This window comes from Primulina eburnea, chromosome 13 (assembly GCF_022965805.1).
Source record: "Primulina eburnea isolate SZY01 chromosome 13, ASM2296580v1, whole genome shotgun sequence".
NCBI lineage: Eukaryota > Viridiplantae > Streptophyta > Magnoliopsida > Lamiales > Gesneriaceae > Primulina > Primulina eburnea.
This window is the reverse complement of record NC_133113.1, coordinates 19,487,110-19,501,709: the sequence shown is the minus strand read 5'-3', so window position 1 is coordinate 19,501,709 and position 14,600 is coordinate 19,487,110.

The window sequence follows — 14,600 nt, the reverse complement described above, 5'->3', positions numbered from 1 at the left end:
TGCCCGGGAGTGCCTTGCCAAACCGTCCAGCTTATAGGAGCAATCCGGAGGAGACTAAGGAGCTGCAACGACAGGTAAGTGAGCTATTAGATAAAGGGTTTGTGCGTGAGTCTATGTCACCTTGTGCGGTGCCCGTTTTACTAGTCCCTAAGAAAGATGGCTCATGGCGTATGTGTGTGGATTGTAGGGCAATCAATAACATAACCATTAAGTATAGGCATCCCATACCTAGACTAGATGATATGTTAGATGAATTGCATGGGTCTTGCATTTTTAGCAAAATTGATTTGAAAAGTGGGTATCACCAAATTAGGATGAGAGAAGGTGATGAGTGGAAAACTGCTTTCAAAACTAAATATGGGTTGTATGAGTTGATGGTTATGCCTTTTGGCTTAACTAATGCGCCTAGCACTTTTATGAGGTTGATGAATCATGTTTTACGTGGACACATAGGAAAATTTGTCGTGGTCTATTTTGATGATATCCTAGTGTATAGCAAAAACTTAGAAGAGCATGTTAACCACTTGAAACTTGTGCTAATCACATTAAGGGCTGAAAATTTGTATGCTAACTTGAAGAAATGTGATTTTTGTACGAGCAAACTTGTCTTCCTTGGTTTTGTGGTAAGTTCACAAGGTATACGAGTTGATGAAGACAAGGTAAGTGTTATTCGAGATTGGCCAACGCCTACTAATGTTGGTCAAGTTCGAAGTTTTCATGGTCTTGCAAGCTTCTATAGGAGGTTTATCAAAGATTTTAGCACATTGGCGGCACCAATGATGGCGGTGATCAAGAAGAACGTTCCATTCCATTGGGGCGAGGAGCAAGAGAAGTCCTTCAATCTCATTAAGCAAAAATTGATTAATGCTCCTTTACTTGTGTTACCTGATTTTGCTAATACGTTTGAAATTGAATGTGATGCTTCAGGTGTAGGTATTGGTGGCGTGTTGATGCAAGGAGGAAGGCCGGTGGCATACTTTAGTGAGAAGCTCAATGGGGCAGCGCTGAACTATCCCACGTATGACAAGGAGTTCTATGTACTTGTGAGGACTCTTGAGACGTGGCAGCACTACTTGAGGCCTAAAGAGTTTGTGATTCATACGGATCATGAGTCTTTAAAGCACCTTAAGGGGCAACAAAAACTGAACAAGCGGCATGCTAAGTGGGTGGCCTTCATAGAGACATTCCCCTACATGATCAAGTATAAGCAAGGTAAGGAAAACATAGTGGCAGACGCACTATCACGGAGGTATATGCTTTTCTCTACTTTGGAATCAAAAATTTTGGGGTTTGAGCTTGTTAAAGAATTGTATGTGCTAGATGAGGATTTTAAGGATGTGTTTGAAACTTGTATGCATGGTCCACATGATAAATTCTACTTGCATAAGGGTTTCTTGTTTAGAGAAGATAGATTATGCATACCTAAATCATCAATTCGTGAACTACTTGTTAGGGAAGCACATGGGGGTGGTTTAATGGGACATTTTGGTGTGGCAAAAACTCTGAATGCTTTGCATGAACATTTCTATTGGCCACACATGAAACGTGATGTTGAGCGTATTTGTGAGAGGTGCGTAACTTGTAGACAAGCTAAGTCTAGGACACTACCACATGGATTATATACACCACTTCCCGTCCCTAGTGAACCTTGGGTTGATATCTCTATGGACTTTGTTTTGGGGTTACCTAGGACTAAGAAGGGGAGGGACTCTATATTTGTTGTTGTGGATAGTTTTTCTAAAATGGCACACTTTATTACTTGTCACAAGACTGATGATGCATCTAACATTGCAGACTTGTTCTTTAGAGAAGTAGTTAGGCTGCATGGCATGCCTAGGACTATTGTGTCGGACCGTGATGTTAAATTCCTAAGTTACTTTTGGAAAACACTGTGGGCTAAACTTGGCACTAAATTACTGTTTTCTACGACCTGTCACCCTCAAACTGATGGTCAAACTGAGGTAGTTAATAGGACATTAGGAACTTTATTACGTGCTATTCTCAAGAAGAACTTAAAGACTTGGGAGAATTGCTTGCCATTTGTTGAGTTTGCTTATAATCGTTGTGTGCATTCTACTACTAGCTATTCGCCATTTGAAATTGTATACGGTTTTAATCCTTTGACTCCGTTGGATTTGATGTCTTTACCTGTGAGTGAAAGGTTAAACATGGATGGCAAAAAGAAGGCTGAATTTGTTAGGGGGTTGCATGAAAAGGCCAAAGCCAACATTGAGAAGAAGAATGAACAATATGCTAGGCAAGCCAACAAAGGGAAAAAGAAGGTGGTGTTCGAGAAGGGTGATTGGGTGTGGCTACACTTGAGGAAGGAGAGGTTTCCGGAGAAGCGACGCTCAAAGCTACTACCTAGGGGAGATGGACCTTTCCAAGTTCTTGAGAGGATCAATGACAACGCCAACAAACTCGATCCGGCCAGGAGAGTACAACGTAAGTTCTACATTTAATGTTAGTGATTTGTCGTTGTTTGATGTAGGTGATGAGCAAGATTTGAGGACAAATCCTTTTCAAGAAGGGGAGGATGATGCGAACATAGACGTCCCAAGGAAAGCATGGGATCCTTTGCCGTTGCCGGAGAGACCAATCACGAGGGGTCGACTAAAGAGATTCAAGGAGGCACTACAAGGAGTCATGAGCAAGCTTGAAGGGGTCGTGATGCATGGGAGTACGTTTGGAGGCCAACGGAATATCATTCAAGCATTGATAGAGCAGACCGAGTCTGGACGAACCTGCACACGGACCTGCATACGGGGTTCGTGTCTTGTACTTCATGAGATGAGCTATTCCAGTGCCTGCACGGACCTGAAGACGGACCCAGGCACGGGGTCCGTGCCCTATGTTATTGGCGAAGACAGTGCCTACACGGACCCGTACACGGAGGTGGGCACGGGGTCCGTGTCCCTTATTTCCAGCTGATGTTATTTACAGAGCCTACACGGACCCGGACACGGAGGTCTGCACGGGGTCCGTGTCTAGTGTTTTTCTGCGCGAGTTATTTCCTTCTTTAGAGTTTTACTTTGTTAGGAAACTAGATTCTAGTAATCTTTTTGATATGTAAACCATATTGGACGAAATTTTACACACAATACACATATTATTTTGAGTTTTATCAAACTTGTGAGAATTTCTCTCCACTTTTCAAGGCTTTAGCTTTGTCAAATTAAATCAAACTTATCAAAGTTTATAACTTTGTGGCGTTTGTCGATCGTGCTTGTGCGGATTGTCGTAGGCGTCGTTCTTCGAAGGTTCGTATCAAATTTCGATTGTTATTCTCGTGTTTATTTGTTACTAAACTTTTATAGTTTAGAGGTGAATAACACATCAAATTACTTGATTCAAAAGATCGGGAAAACACACGAGTCTTATTATCGTAATTAAATAGAGGGTGCGATTGTTTAATCGTGTTTGCTATTTATTCGTGTCAAGATTCACATCATGATTTCTTCATGCTAACTGCCCATGCTTTGAATCCCATTCAAAAGCTCTTGTTCGATCTTCAATATGTTGTATTTATAAGCACCAACAATGATATATACACTAGACACAAGAATATGACCGTTTGGAAAGTTTCTGTATTGTTTATGAAATTGCAACGATCAAATTCAGCTTGCTGGGCATTTTCCTGACTGGTCAACTCTGGTCAACTGGTCAACTTTGATCAAATCAACTGGTCGTTCAGTTCAACTGGTCAGCAGCTGGTTCAATTCAGTTCAGTTGGTCAGCAGCTGGTTCAGTTCAGTTGGTTGGTCAGCTGGTCAGCAGTTGGTTCAGTTTCGGCTGGTGTGCTGAAATCAGCCTAGCTGATTTCAGTTTGTGTAGAACCAGTAGCTTCATCGTCATTTATCAGCATCGTAAGCTTCAATTCAGACTTTGACTTCTAAATATGAGTAGATCTTTGTCTTATCTTTCCAACGCATACTGAATCGCTTCATTTCGATAACTGAGCTGAGAGATATGACCAAAATACCGCAGTCGCTCAAACCCAACTGAATGATGTTCTCGTGTGATCAGTTCGGTAATTGAGCGATCAGTTACACCATGATAACATCTGATTTTGCCCAACTGACGTAAAATACAAATTGTTCAAAATTGAGTTTTCTTATCATTCCAATTGGCGGATTGTCATTTGAATCATCCAGCTGGGAGATATCATCAAAAAACCAAAGCTCGCCAGAAATTCAGTTTGTGCAGAATTCGGTTTCAGTTTGCTTCTTGTGTTAACAACTTCACACTTGAGTAAATATGTTAGAAACACAATAACAATTTTTGTTAACATCAAAATCAAGATTGCGAACTTGAAAAGTTCCAACATCATCATAATCATTGTATCATCGTATTAGTCACAATTACTTCACTTCCTTCAACATTTCATATTTTCGTCACTTTATAAAAATTAAAGTATGCATAAATCATTTTTCTTTTAAAACAAACATGCAACATACCTTTTAGCATTAACATTTCATCATAAAATTCCATAAAAATTTAACATTATCATTATTTACAGCTTCAGGGCAATGTCAAAACGTTTACTATTTTTCAGATATAAAATGACTGTTTTACCCCTAGACGTAAAATTTCTCGATTATGACTTTTTCTTACTTTCATTGACCCTAGACCATCCAAAATAATTATTTAATCTTTTTGTCAAACTTCCGAAATTCAGTTTCCAACAATAACAGATTTTACCTTATCCATCGGTTGAGTTCCAGAAGTTCCAGTTTGTGAATGATGATCCTTGGGATTAGGCTATGGTTGTGAAGGAAATTTACCTTTTTCATGAGCATTAAGTGCAGATGCAATTTTAGCAAGAGTATCTTTCAAATCTATCATGGTTTGAGCTTTTTGAATATTGATAGACTCTTCCTTTGCAATTAAAGAATTCAATGTATCTTCCAAATTTCTTTTAGGTGAAGGAACATAAGGTTCATAATTTTGAAAATTTTGTTGATTTTTGAAATATGGTTGTGAAAATTGTGCAGCATTATCATTCCTCCAACTAAAATTTGGATGATTTCGCCAACCTGGAGTGTAACTTTGAGAAAATGGTTCAAAATTTGGCATTATGGAAATTGTTCAAAACATTGGCTTGCTCATGGAGACATTCTTTAAAAGAGGGCAAAGTGGGACAATCTTTTATAGAATGATCACTTGTATCTCCAATAATTTCTTGAACATATTTTAATTGACCATTCCTTTTCAATTCAAGTGCCTCAACTTTTCTTGTCAAAGAGGTAAATCTGGCTTGGAGATCATGTTCATCCTTGAGGGTGTACATACTCCACCAGACGTGGGAGATTGAATCTTGTTTGATTGTTGGATTGTACCTATAGTGTCCCAATTTTGAGCATTTTCAGCTAATGAATTGAGATAATCAATTGCCTCGTTAGGATCTTTATCTTCCAATGTTCCATTACACATAAGTCCAACCATTTGCCTATCTTTAGGTGTTAAGCCTTCATAAAATTGAGAAAAACTCTCCAAATTTCAAAACCATGATGTGAACAAAGATTAATCAATTATTTATATATGTCCCAACACTGATAAAAAGTTTCTCCTTGTTTTTGAGTGAAAGTGATGATTTGTCTTTTCAAAGAATTTGTTTTATGAGATAGAAAAAACTTTTTTCAAAAACTGTTGTTGCAATTCATCTCAAGTTTGAATGGATCCCGATCTAATATTTTGTAGCCAAGTTTTGGCTTTATCTTTTAAAGGAAAAGGAAAAAGCTCAAGTCGAATGGTCTTCATACTACAATTTAGATCATTATATGTGTTGCACACTTCTTCAAACTCTCGTAAATGCATGTATGGATTTTCAGAATCTAAGCCATAAAATTTGGGTAAAAGTTGAATAATACTAGGCTTAAAATTGAAATGAGATGCATCAGGGGAAAAAACTAGACATGAAGGTGTACTAGTACGTGCAGGATTCATGTGATATACAAGTGTTCTTCGTCTATCATGATATTGCTGAGAATGAATTTCATCTTCATTTTCTTGGATGGGTTCTTCCGCCATGTTTTGTGAAAATAAAGGGTTATTTCGAATGAGTCAACCACTAAGTGTGTACGTGACCAAATGTTCATGCAAATGCCAAAGAAGAAAAACACACAAAAGCAATAAAAATTCAAAGAAAGAAAAATAAACTATAAAAAAAATTAAATAGACTTAAAATTAAATTATAATTCCCCAGCAACAGCGCCAAAAACTTGATGCGACTTTGATTGTTGCACTCCCAAGAGCAGGTTGTCCACAAGTATTATAATTCTGTGAGTCCGAATATTGTATCCACAAGGAATCTAAGGTAGTTACAAGTTCATTACAATGTCCTTTTGTCTTGTTTTTTAATTGTTTGAATTTTTAATTAGTAATTTTTAATTGTTAAAATTTTAATTTAAGTTGTTGAGATTAGAGGATCCACTCTTGGCCTTTTAATAAAGTTAACATTTATGAACATCATTGAAATCCACTTAATAAAATGGTTCCAATATATTAAAAAATCATATTTATATTATATTATATATTATTATCTTATAAGTATATTATATATACTAAAACTTATAAATGTTGTTAAGTGTATCTTATAAGTATATTATATATACTAAAACTTATAAATGTTGTTAAGTGTATATAAATATATATAAACATTAAATCAAGGTTCCCACTTTAAATGGTTGGTAATATCAAACTAACATTTATATGGTACCTATAAATTAATATTATGATAAATTCATATATAATAAATCAAGGCATCCACTTTAAATGGTTGGTAATGTCAAACTAACATTTAAATGGTTCCAAAAATTTAGTGTAACATATAGTAATAATAAGTTAAAACTGTCACTTATAAGTAAGGTATAATAATGATTACAGAAATAAATATAACATAAACAATAAATAATGACTGAATTATATAAAATATAGATTATTACCTTTTAATAACCTTATTATCATCCCAAGAGCTTCACCTTTTCATCTCAACTTTGGGAAGTGAGCTACACATTATTCAAAGTATAAAACTTTGAATATGAAATTAACATGCTAATTATATTTAAATGAAGAAATAAAGGAAAAACAATGAGAGAAATATTATGAACTCAAAGGTTTGTTCATAGAATGAGGGATATCTCAATACATTACAGTGCACCCATATTTATAGCCAAATTTGGGGAGACAACCACAAATAAAATATTATTTTTTTACACATAAGTTTTTATTGGTGTTCCAATAAATCATGTCATCATACACATCATTTTTGAAAATCTTCCCATCCGAATTTTCTTTTCCATACAAACAAAACATGTAAATAATTGAGTTGTTTCAATTCTGGTACTTTTTTTTTACTATTTGACCAAGTAATTTGAGAGATATGGTCAAAAAGCTAGAGCGTGGTAAAACTGTCACTCCTTTGATAACTTTATTTGTTGCTTAATTTGATCCCAATTGTGAGAGGATTTTTATCTCATTCTTGCCACCAATATTGTAGATATTAACATAAACTTTATATAGGTTCAAGAATCATTTTAATCTCATTTGCCACGGCAAGGTTATTCTTGTTTCATCGAACCTGTAAAAATAGTAAAAACTTATTATTACACAACAATAAAACAAAAACTATAAATTTATATTATAAAACATTTAATTAATGTACAATTTTTTATGTTTATCAATATGGACATTTTGAGTTTCGGGTTATATCTTTTGGGTTCACCAATGCTTCTGCTGTGTTCATGGACTTGATGATTAGTGTGTTTAGAAAATATCTCGATTTATTTGTGATAGTTTTAATTGATGATATTCTTGTTTATTCGAATTCCAATGTAGAGCACACTAAGCGATTGAGAATTATTCTTCGAATTCTTCAGAAGAAGCAGTTGTATACTAAGTTGTCCAAGTGTGAATGCTGGTTAGACGGAGTTGTATATCTAGTGCGTGGACCCGGACGCTAATCAAGTTCTTAATCATCATTGGGACTAATTAATCAATTATAAAACAGGGTCTAAATTTTTTTTTTTAAAATGAAAAGCGGAAACGTAATGTAATTTACTTCAAATTACATATGAAACATAAACATACAATCTTGTGTTATCTACAAGAATTCAACTAGGTTCATCTACATGTCAGTGCTGAATCCTAAGTTGCTTCGAAGCCCGGATCTCCACGCTATCTAGTCCAGCCTCGTTCTCTTCTTGACCCTGATCTTAGCCCACCTGTTGCCATGCACACATACAAACAAGACAACAGCCGGATAACTCTGGTGAGAACTACATTCCCAGTATAAATCATGTATACATGCAATCATATAAACAATATAAAAGCATATAGCAAACAATTCTAACATGTATCAAAATCAGAACATGAATCAATACCATACTAAATCATGTTCTAAAAATGTACCCTAATCAGGAACATAATCAATATCCAGAATAACTCCTATTCTAAATATGTATCAATATAAGGAACATAAAGGGACATGAACCATATTCAGGAACATAAACCAACATCAATAAATATAAATCAATATAACTGTCACTCAGACTCGTGACTTTACGTTTTAGACTAGACTCAATCCTAGCCTAGGGATCCCGATTTCCAGATATGGTGTTCCTATATCGAATTCCGTAATAGAAGAAATTCCGATTCTATTTACTCGATATAACCAAATATGGTGTTCCTATATCGAATTCCGTAATAGAAGTAATTCCAATTCTATTTACTCGATATAACCAAACATCCGGTGTCCTGACCTAACCGTCATGGACTATGACCACAAAGCCAATATCCTATCTTGTGACATCGTGCAATGTGCCCGTGGCGATCCCGCCACTATCAGGCACCTCTGTCCCAAGATTCCTATACGATCTTGTGACATCGTGCAATGTGCCCGTGGCGATCCCGCCACTATCAGGCACCTCTGTCCCAAAATTCCTCGACTAATACCTGCTTTCTATAATTCAAGAGAACAAGTACATCAGTCAACCAATGCAAATATCAATGCCATAAAATAAAGTATGTGATTTAGGGAAACTCGAGTCAAACCTCACTCGAGTTGTGCAATCCCAACTCAACATTAATTTATACCTTTATCTTCTCGCTCAGAAGAAGAAGAAGTCCCGAATCTACCTCGGTCCATTCCCAATCTGGTAATAACAATACCGAACAGATATAATATCAATAAACAACTCAAGTCAATACCGGTTCTGATCAATACTCAAATCACCATACAATCTGATCAAGGTCAATCGATATACGGTACCACAATACAATCTAAATCAATACCGACTCTGATCAATCTCAATCAACTGATGTTTCGACGGCATGACAATATTGTCTCTATAACTCCGTCAATCCAAACATCACAGATATAATACCAGAACTCATAATCAATATCGATACAACTCAAAATCTGAACGATAATACAAATCTGATATGAAATCTCAGTCTAATCGACTCCGAAAATCATAACAATTACATAAGCTATCTGTTTCTCAATCTGACTTCGATTCTATGATGTCTAACATGACAAGAACATCATATATGGATCTTATTGAATTATGACAATAGCATAATTTCAAAACATGTCAAAACGTAGCAAAACTTACGTCCAGTTGTAGCCTACGTTGATAGGAACTCGGTACTGTACTCAGATTCAAAATCTGACGGACGGATTAAAATAAAAAGGCGTAAGGATTTTCGCGAAGCTTCCTCGGCCCTTTCTTCAATTCTTTGAAATGTCTAAAGATGATATGTGTATATATATATACACCTCGTGCATGATAGAAACGTGGCTTGTTGTCGTTCTGCATGACTCGTGCTCGGGCGGTTAAAATGTACCGCTCGGGCCGGAGCCTTCTGTCCGGGACCACGCTTATGATCCATTGGCGCTCGGGCGGTAATTCTTTACCACTCGGGCTCCAAATGTTCTGTCCCAATCTTCCACTTGTGGGATACTGGCGCTCGGGCGGTAACTTTCTACCGCTCGGGCGCCAGACTTTCTGTCCAACTTTCCCATTTATGGTGCCTTGGCGCTCGGGCGGTCTCTTTCTACCGCTCGGGCGCCAACAGTTTTGTCTTAATATCTTGGTTTAAAATGCACCGACGCCCGGCTTCTTCATTTGAGTTCCTATAACCTCAATTATGTCAATTAATCAACGTCTGATTACAGTGATTAAATCTCGGGCATTACATTTCTCCCCCTCTAAGATATGATTTCGTCCTCGAAATCACAAGCAATTCACTCGTGTAGTCTAGATAATCATATCATATCTCAAATCAGATATAAGAAGGAGACTTACAGAAATTACAATGATCTCATATCAATGAAATCACTCGTGATAGAATCAACCTCAGAACCATGGCTATACAACATCCGTATATACTAATCAACAACTCATAACAATCAATATCATTATCTGTTAATCCCAGTCCAAGATATATTCAATCTTCGGCTTCAAATACCAACAGTCATCGTCCGACGTTGGCATATTTAGTCTATTTATTATGAGTTGTTTCCATTCTTTTTATCCGATCTCTGATCCTATCAAATCTAATCTCCGATATCATCGCAATATTATCATCCCCATCCAAAGGAAATTCGCAGTTCTCACTGTACAATATCTTGACTAAAGCAATCTCGATATTCATCTAATAGCTATTATTGTACAATAATTCATAAAGTGACAAGACATCAGGTCATTAGTGCTAAAATCTAGCACTACAGTTTCTGGATATCCTCTAGTATCTAGATAGTTCGCTCCGACTATCCTTCAATCTATAAACCATAGAGGAAAAATCATGCTATACATTTTGCCAAAAATACAAAATCAACCAAAATCATGGTATAATATAATCAATTCTGGCATTTAATACCATCAGACCTCTGTTTCTGATATACCTCTCAGTCGTCTGGTCATATTTGTACGTCATCCTGTACAATATAACATAGGCAGATTTGAACAATCGTTCAATCATAACCACATACTGGTACAATCTTGGCAAGATTTAGGTAATTCCATCACCAGATCCATAGAAATGTACTCCCATTTCTATTTAGGAATCAATAATTTGTATAACCAATCCCCTGGTTTTTATCTTTCTGTCTTCATCTGTCAGCGATTTAGACATTTCAATACAAATTCTGACATAAATGATTTTTTACTTCAAAACAGTCTATTCGAATTATCACACATTTCCTGTTACCAGAATAGTACTGAATCCACTACTGTGTGCATTTGACAATACCTGTCATTTCAAATTTGAATTATCTGATACAAACAAATTAGCTAATTATATAAAATAAAGCATTACCTACCTGGTATTCTGATTGTCACACGGTTCTTACTATCAAAATCAAGTTATGAACATTCTGATCAAATTTCTGAACTGCTTGAATATTCAGAATCAGTTTTGACTCAGTTGAACTGTATATAATCTCAACGGTTCATAACAATCGGTATCAAACACGGATTCAGAATGATAACAATATCAGATCAGATTCAAATATCAATACGCAATACTGATTTAATAATCGCATAAACCGCAATTTCTGACATTTCTGACATTTCTGAAGTTCTGCCATATTCAATGTCGTTCTCAGCCACTGATCACGGTCTCAACTGTGCTAAAATAAATCAGTATACTATCTTCAGATATCACAAACTATAAATACAATCTGTTGCAATCAAGATTCATATCTGAACAATTTTGTATACAACAATTCTCAGTTCCCGGAATATTCAATACAAATTTCAACTGTTCGATTCAATCAATCATACGCTGCGAATATATCACAATGTCATAGATAAAACGAGCATAACATCATCAGAATACTTCTGAACACATGATTTATCAACCCATACACAGAACTGAAGTATTTTACCGAGGAACATATAATCAGATGTAACTCTAACTCTCAGGCAGTAATTCTTTCAACTGATATCTCAATTCTTTCAGTTCAATCAGTATCATTCTATAAAAATTCTAAAATGAACCCAATACTTGGTATCGAATCGGGGTTGAAATCACTCTCCCCTATATAGGACAAACCTGAAATCTCATTTGAAAGATTATAACAAACTTCCTGTTACTAGTAAATCAATCCCTAATAGGCTGAACTTCAGTAATCAACTGAATACATAAGGAATTACTCCATTCCTTTTTATAATCATCGAATCATATATAATACGGATATCAAGGAATTCAAAATCGAGGATCCTTACCGTATATCATTCATTCCTTGGTCATTTCAGGTCCGAATCTTACCATCTCCTGACAAGAATCTATATTAGCTCTGTACTTGTTCGATATATCAATATCAATCATGCAGTCATTATCAGACAATACAAGTACAATCTAGTCTAATTCAATCTCATTCTCAATTTACTGTAGTATACAATATATCATAGAATATTACTGATATCAAATTCTTTCCCCAAAAGGTAAAGAATCAATACTACAGTAAATACAGACCCAACAGGTACAACCTATATCAATGCAACTCAGTCAAAGATAATCGTACTGAATGCATTAGTACATATCAATACATATGCAATATAATCATAAAAGAGCAGTACATGTCGCTAGATCAGCAAGTGTGTCCTGGGTCTGTTCCTCGAGCACCGCAACCAGATGATCCTGCTCCCTGAAATCTTCGGGAACCTCTCTGTGGACAGACTCTAGCAAAGTGTCCGGACTGTCGACAGATACGACAACTACCAGTCACTCCCTGGCATTGCTCCGTGGAATGTCTCCCTCCGCACGTGCTGCAATAAACTCTAGTATAACTTGGGCTAGAACAACTGGAGCTAGATGAACCACTCGGTCCGCTCCCTGACTTCTTGAATTGCTTCTTCCGAGCTTTCAATTGTTCTTTCTTTCCACCACTGCTACTGCCAATCTCGACTCCGGAAGGCAGTTGCTGGGATCTCGGTACTGGAAGAACATACGAAGCTCCCTGTTGTCCCTTCATAACTGTTTCTGCTCTTTTGGCTCGATTCAGAGTATCAGCAAAATTAGCCGATTGTTTCACGTTTACCAATGTCTGTATCTCCGGATTCAATCCCTGGATAAACTGACCAGATATAGCGTCATCACTCCTAGCCACATGAGGGGCAAAACGTAGCAAGGTAAAGAACTGAGCCAAATACTCATCAACATTCAATTGTCCCTGTCTCAAATTTACAAACTCTGTACCTTTATCCTGTCGGTACGATGTAGGGAAAAATCTTTGGTAGAATTCAACTTTAAAGATTTTCCATGGAATTACTAAACTACGCCGTTCTAGGTGTTCCTTAGTTACCAGCCACCAACTCCGTGCAACATCTCGAAATTGATTTCCGATCAGTTTAATTCTACACTCATCTGTGAAACCAAGAAATTCAAATAACATTTCTATATCCTCGAGCCAATTCTCACATTCTACTGGCGTCTCCGTACCCTTCAGAATTGGCGGTTGAAATGACTGAAATCTCTTCATCTGGGTTTCCATCTGAGTTTCTGATACATCTATCTGATCAGACGATGTACTACCACTTTCTGAAATTCTTCTAGGAGGTATATCTGATGATCACAAGAGTCAGTAATCACAGGAGATAAATCAATCTCAGTCCCTTTCTGATCAGCTTACCTCTGATCAAGAATTGGTTCTGATTCATTTTCAAATCAGATATATTACCAAATCAATTCAAATATTCAGGTAACATACATTTAAAAGCAATAAAACATACGTCATGCTAGCATACACAATGTAAATCAACATTATACTAAATCACATGCTAGCAGTCACATGCAAGGAAAGAAAACTCATTCTACCCCGTTCAATCTTTTCCATCTCAGTGCTAAGGAACCTACAGTTCAAGGACCTCTGGCTCTGATACCACCTGTTGTGGGGACCCGGACGCTAATCAAGTTCTTAATCATCATTGGGACTAATTAATCAATTATAAAACAGGGTTTAAATTTTTTTTTTTTAAATGCAAAGCGGAAACGTAATGTAATTTACTTCAAATTACATATGAAACATAAACATACAATCTTGTGTTATCTACAAGAATTCAACTAGGTTCATCTACATGTCAGTGCTGAATCCTAAGTTGCTTCGAAGCCCGGATCTCTACGCTATCTAGTCCAGCCTCGTTCTCTTCTTGACCCTGATCCTAGCCCACCTGTTGCCATGCACACATACAAACAAGACAACAGCCGGATAACTCCGGTGAGAACTACATTCCCAGTATAAATCATGTATACATGCAATCATATAAACAATATAAAAGCATATAGCAAACAATTCTAACATGTATCAAAATCAGAACATGAATCAATACCATACTAAATCATGTTCTAAACATGTACCCTAATCAGGAACATAATCAATATCCAGAATAACTCTTACTCTAAATATGTACCAATATCAGGAACATAAAGGGACATGAACCATATTCAGGAACATAAACCAACATCAATAAATATAAATCAATATAACTGTCACTCAGACTCGTGACTTTACATTTTAGACTAGACTCAATCCTAGCCTAGGGATCCCGATTTCCAGATATGGTGTTCCTATATCGAATTCCGTAATAGAAGAAATT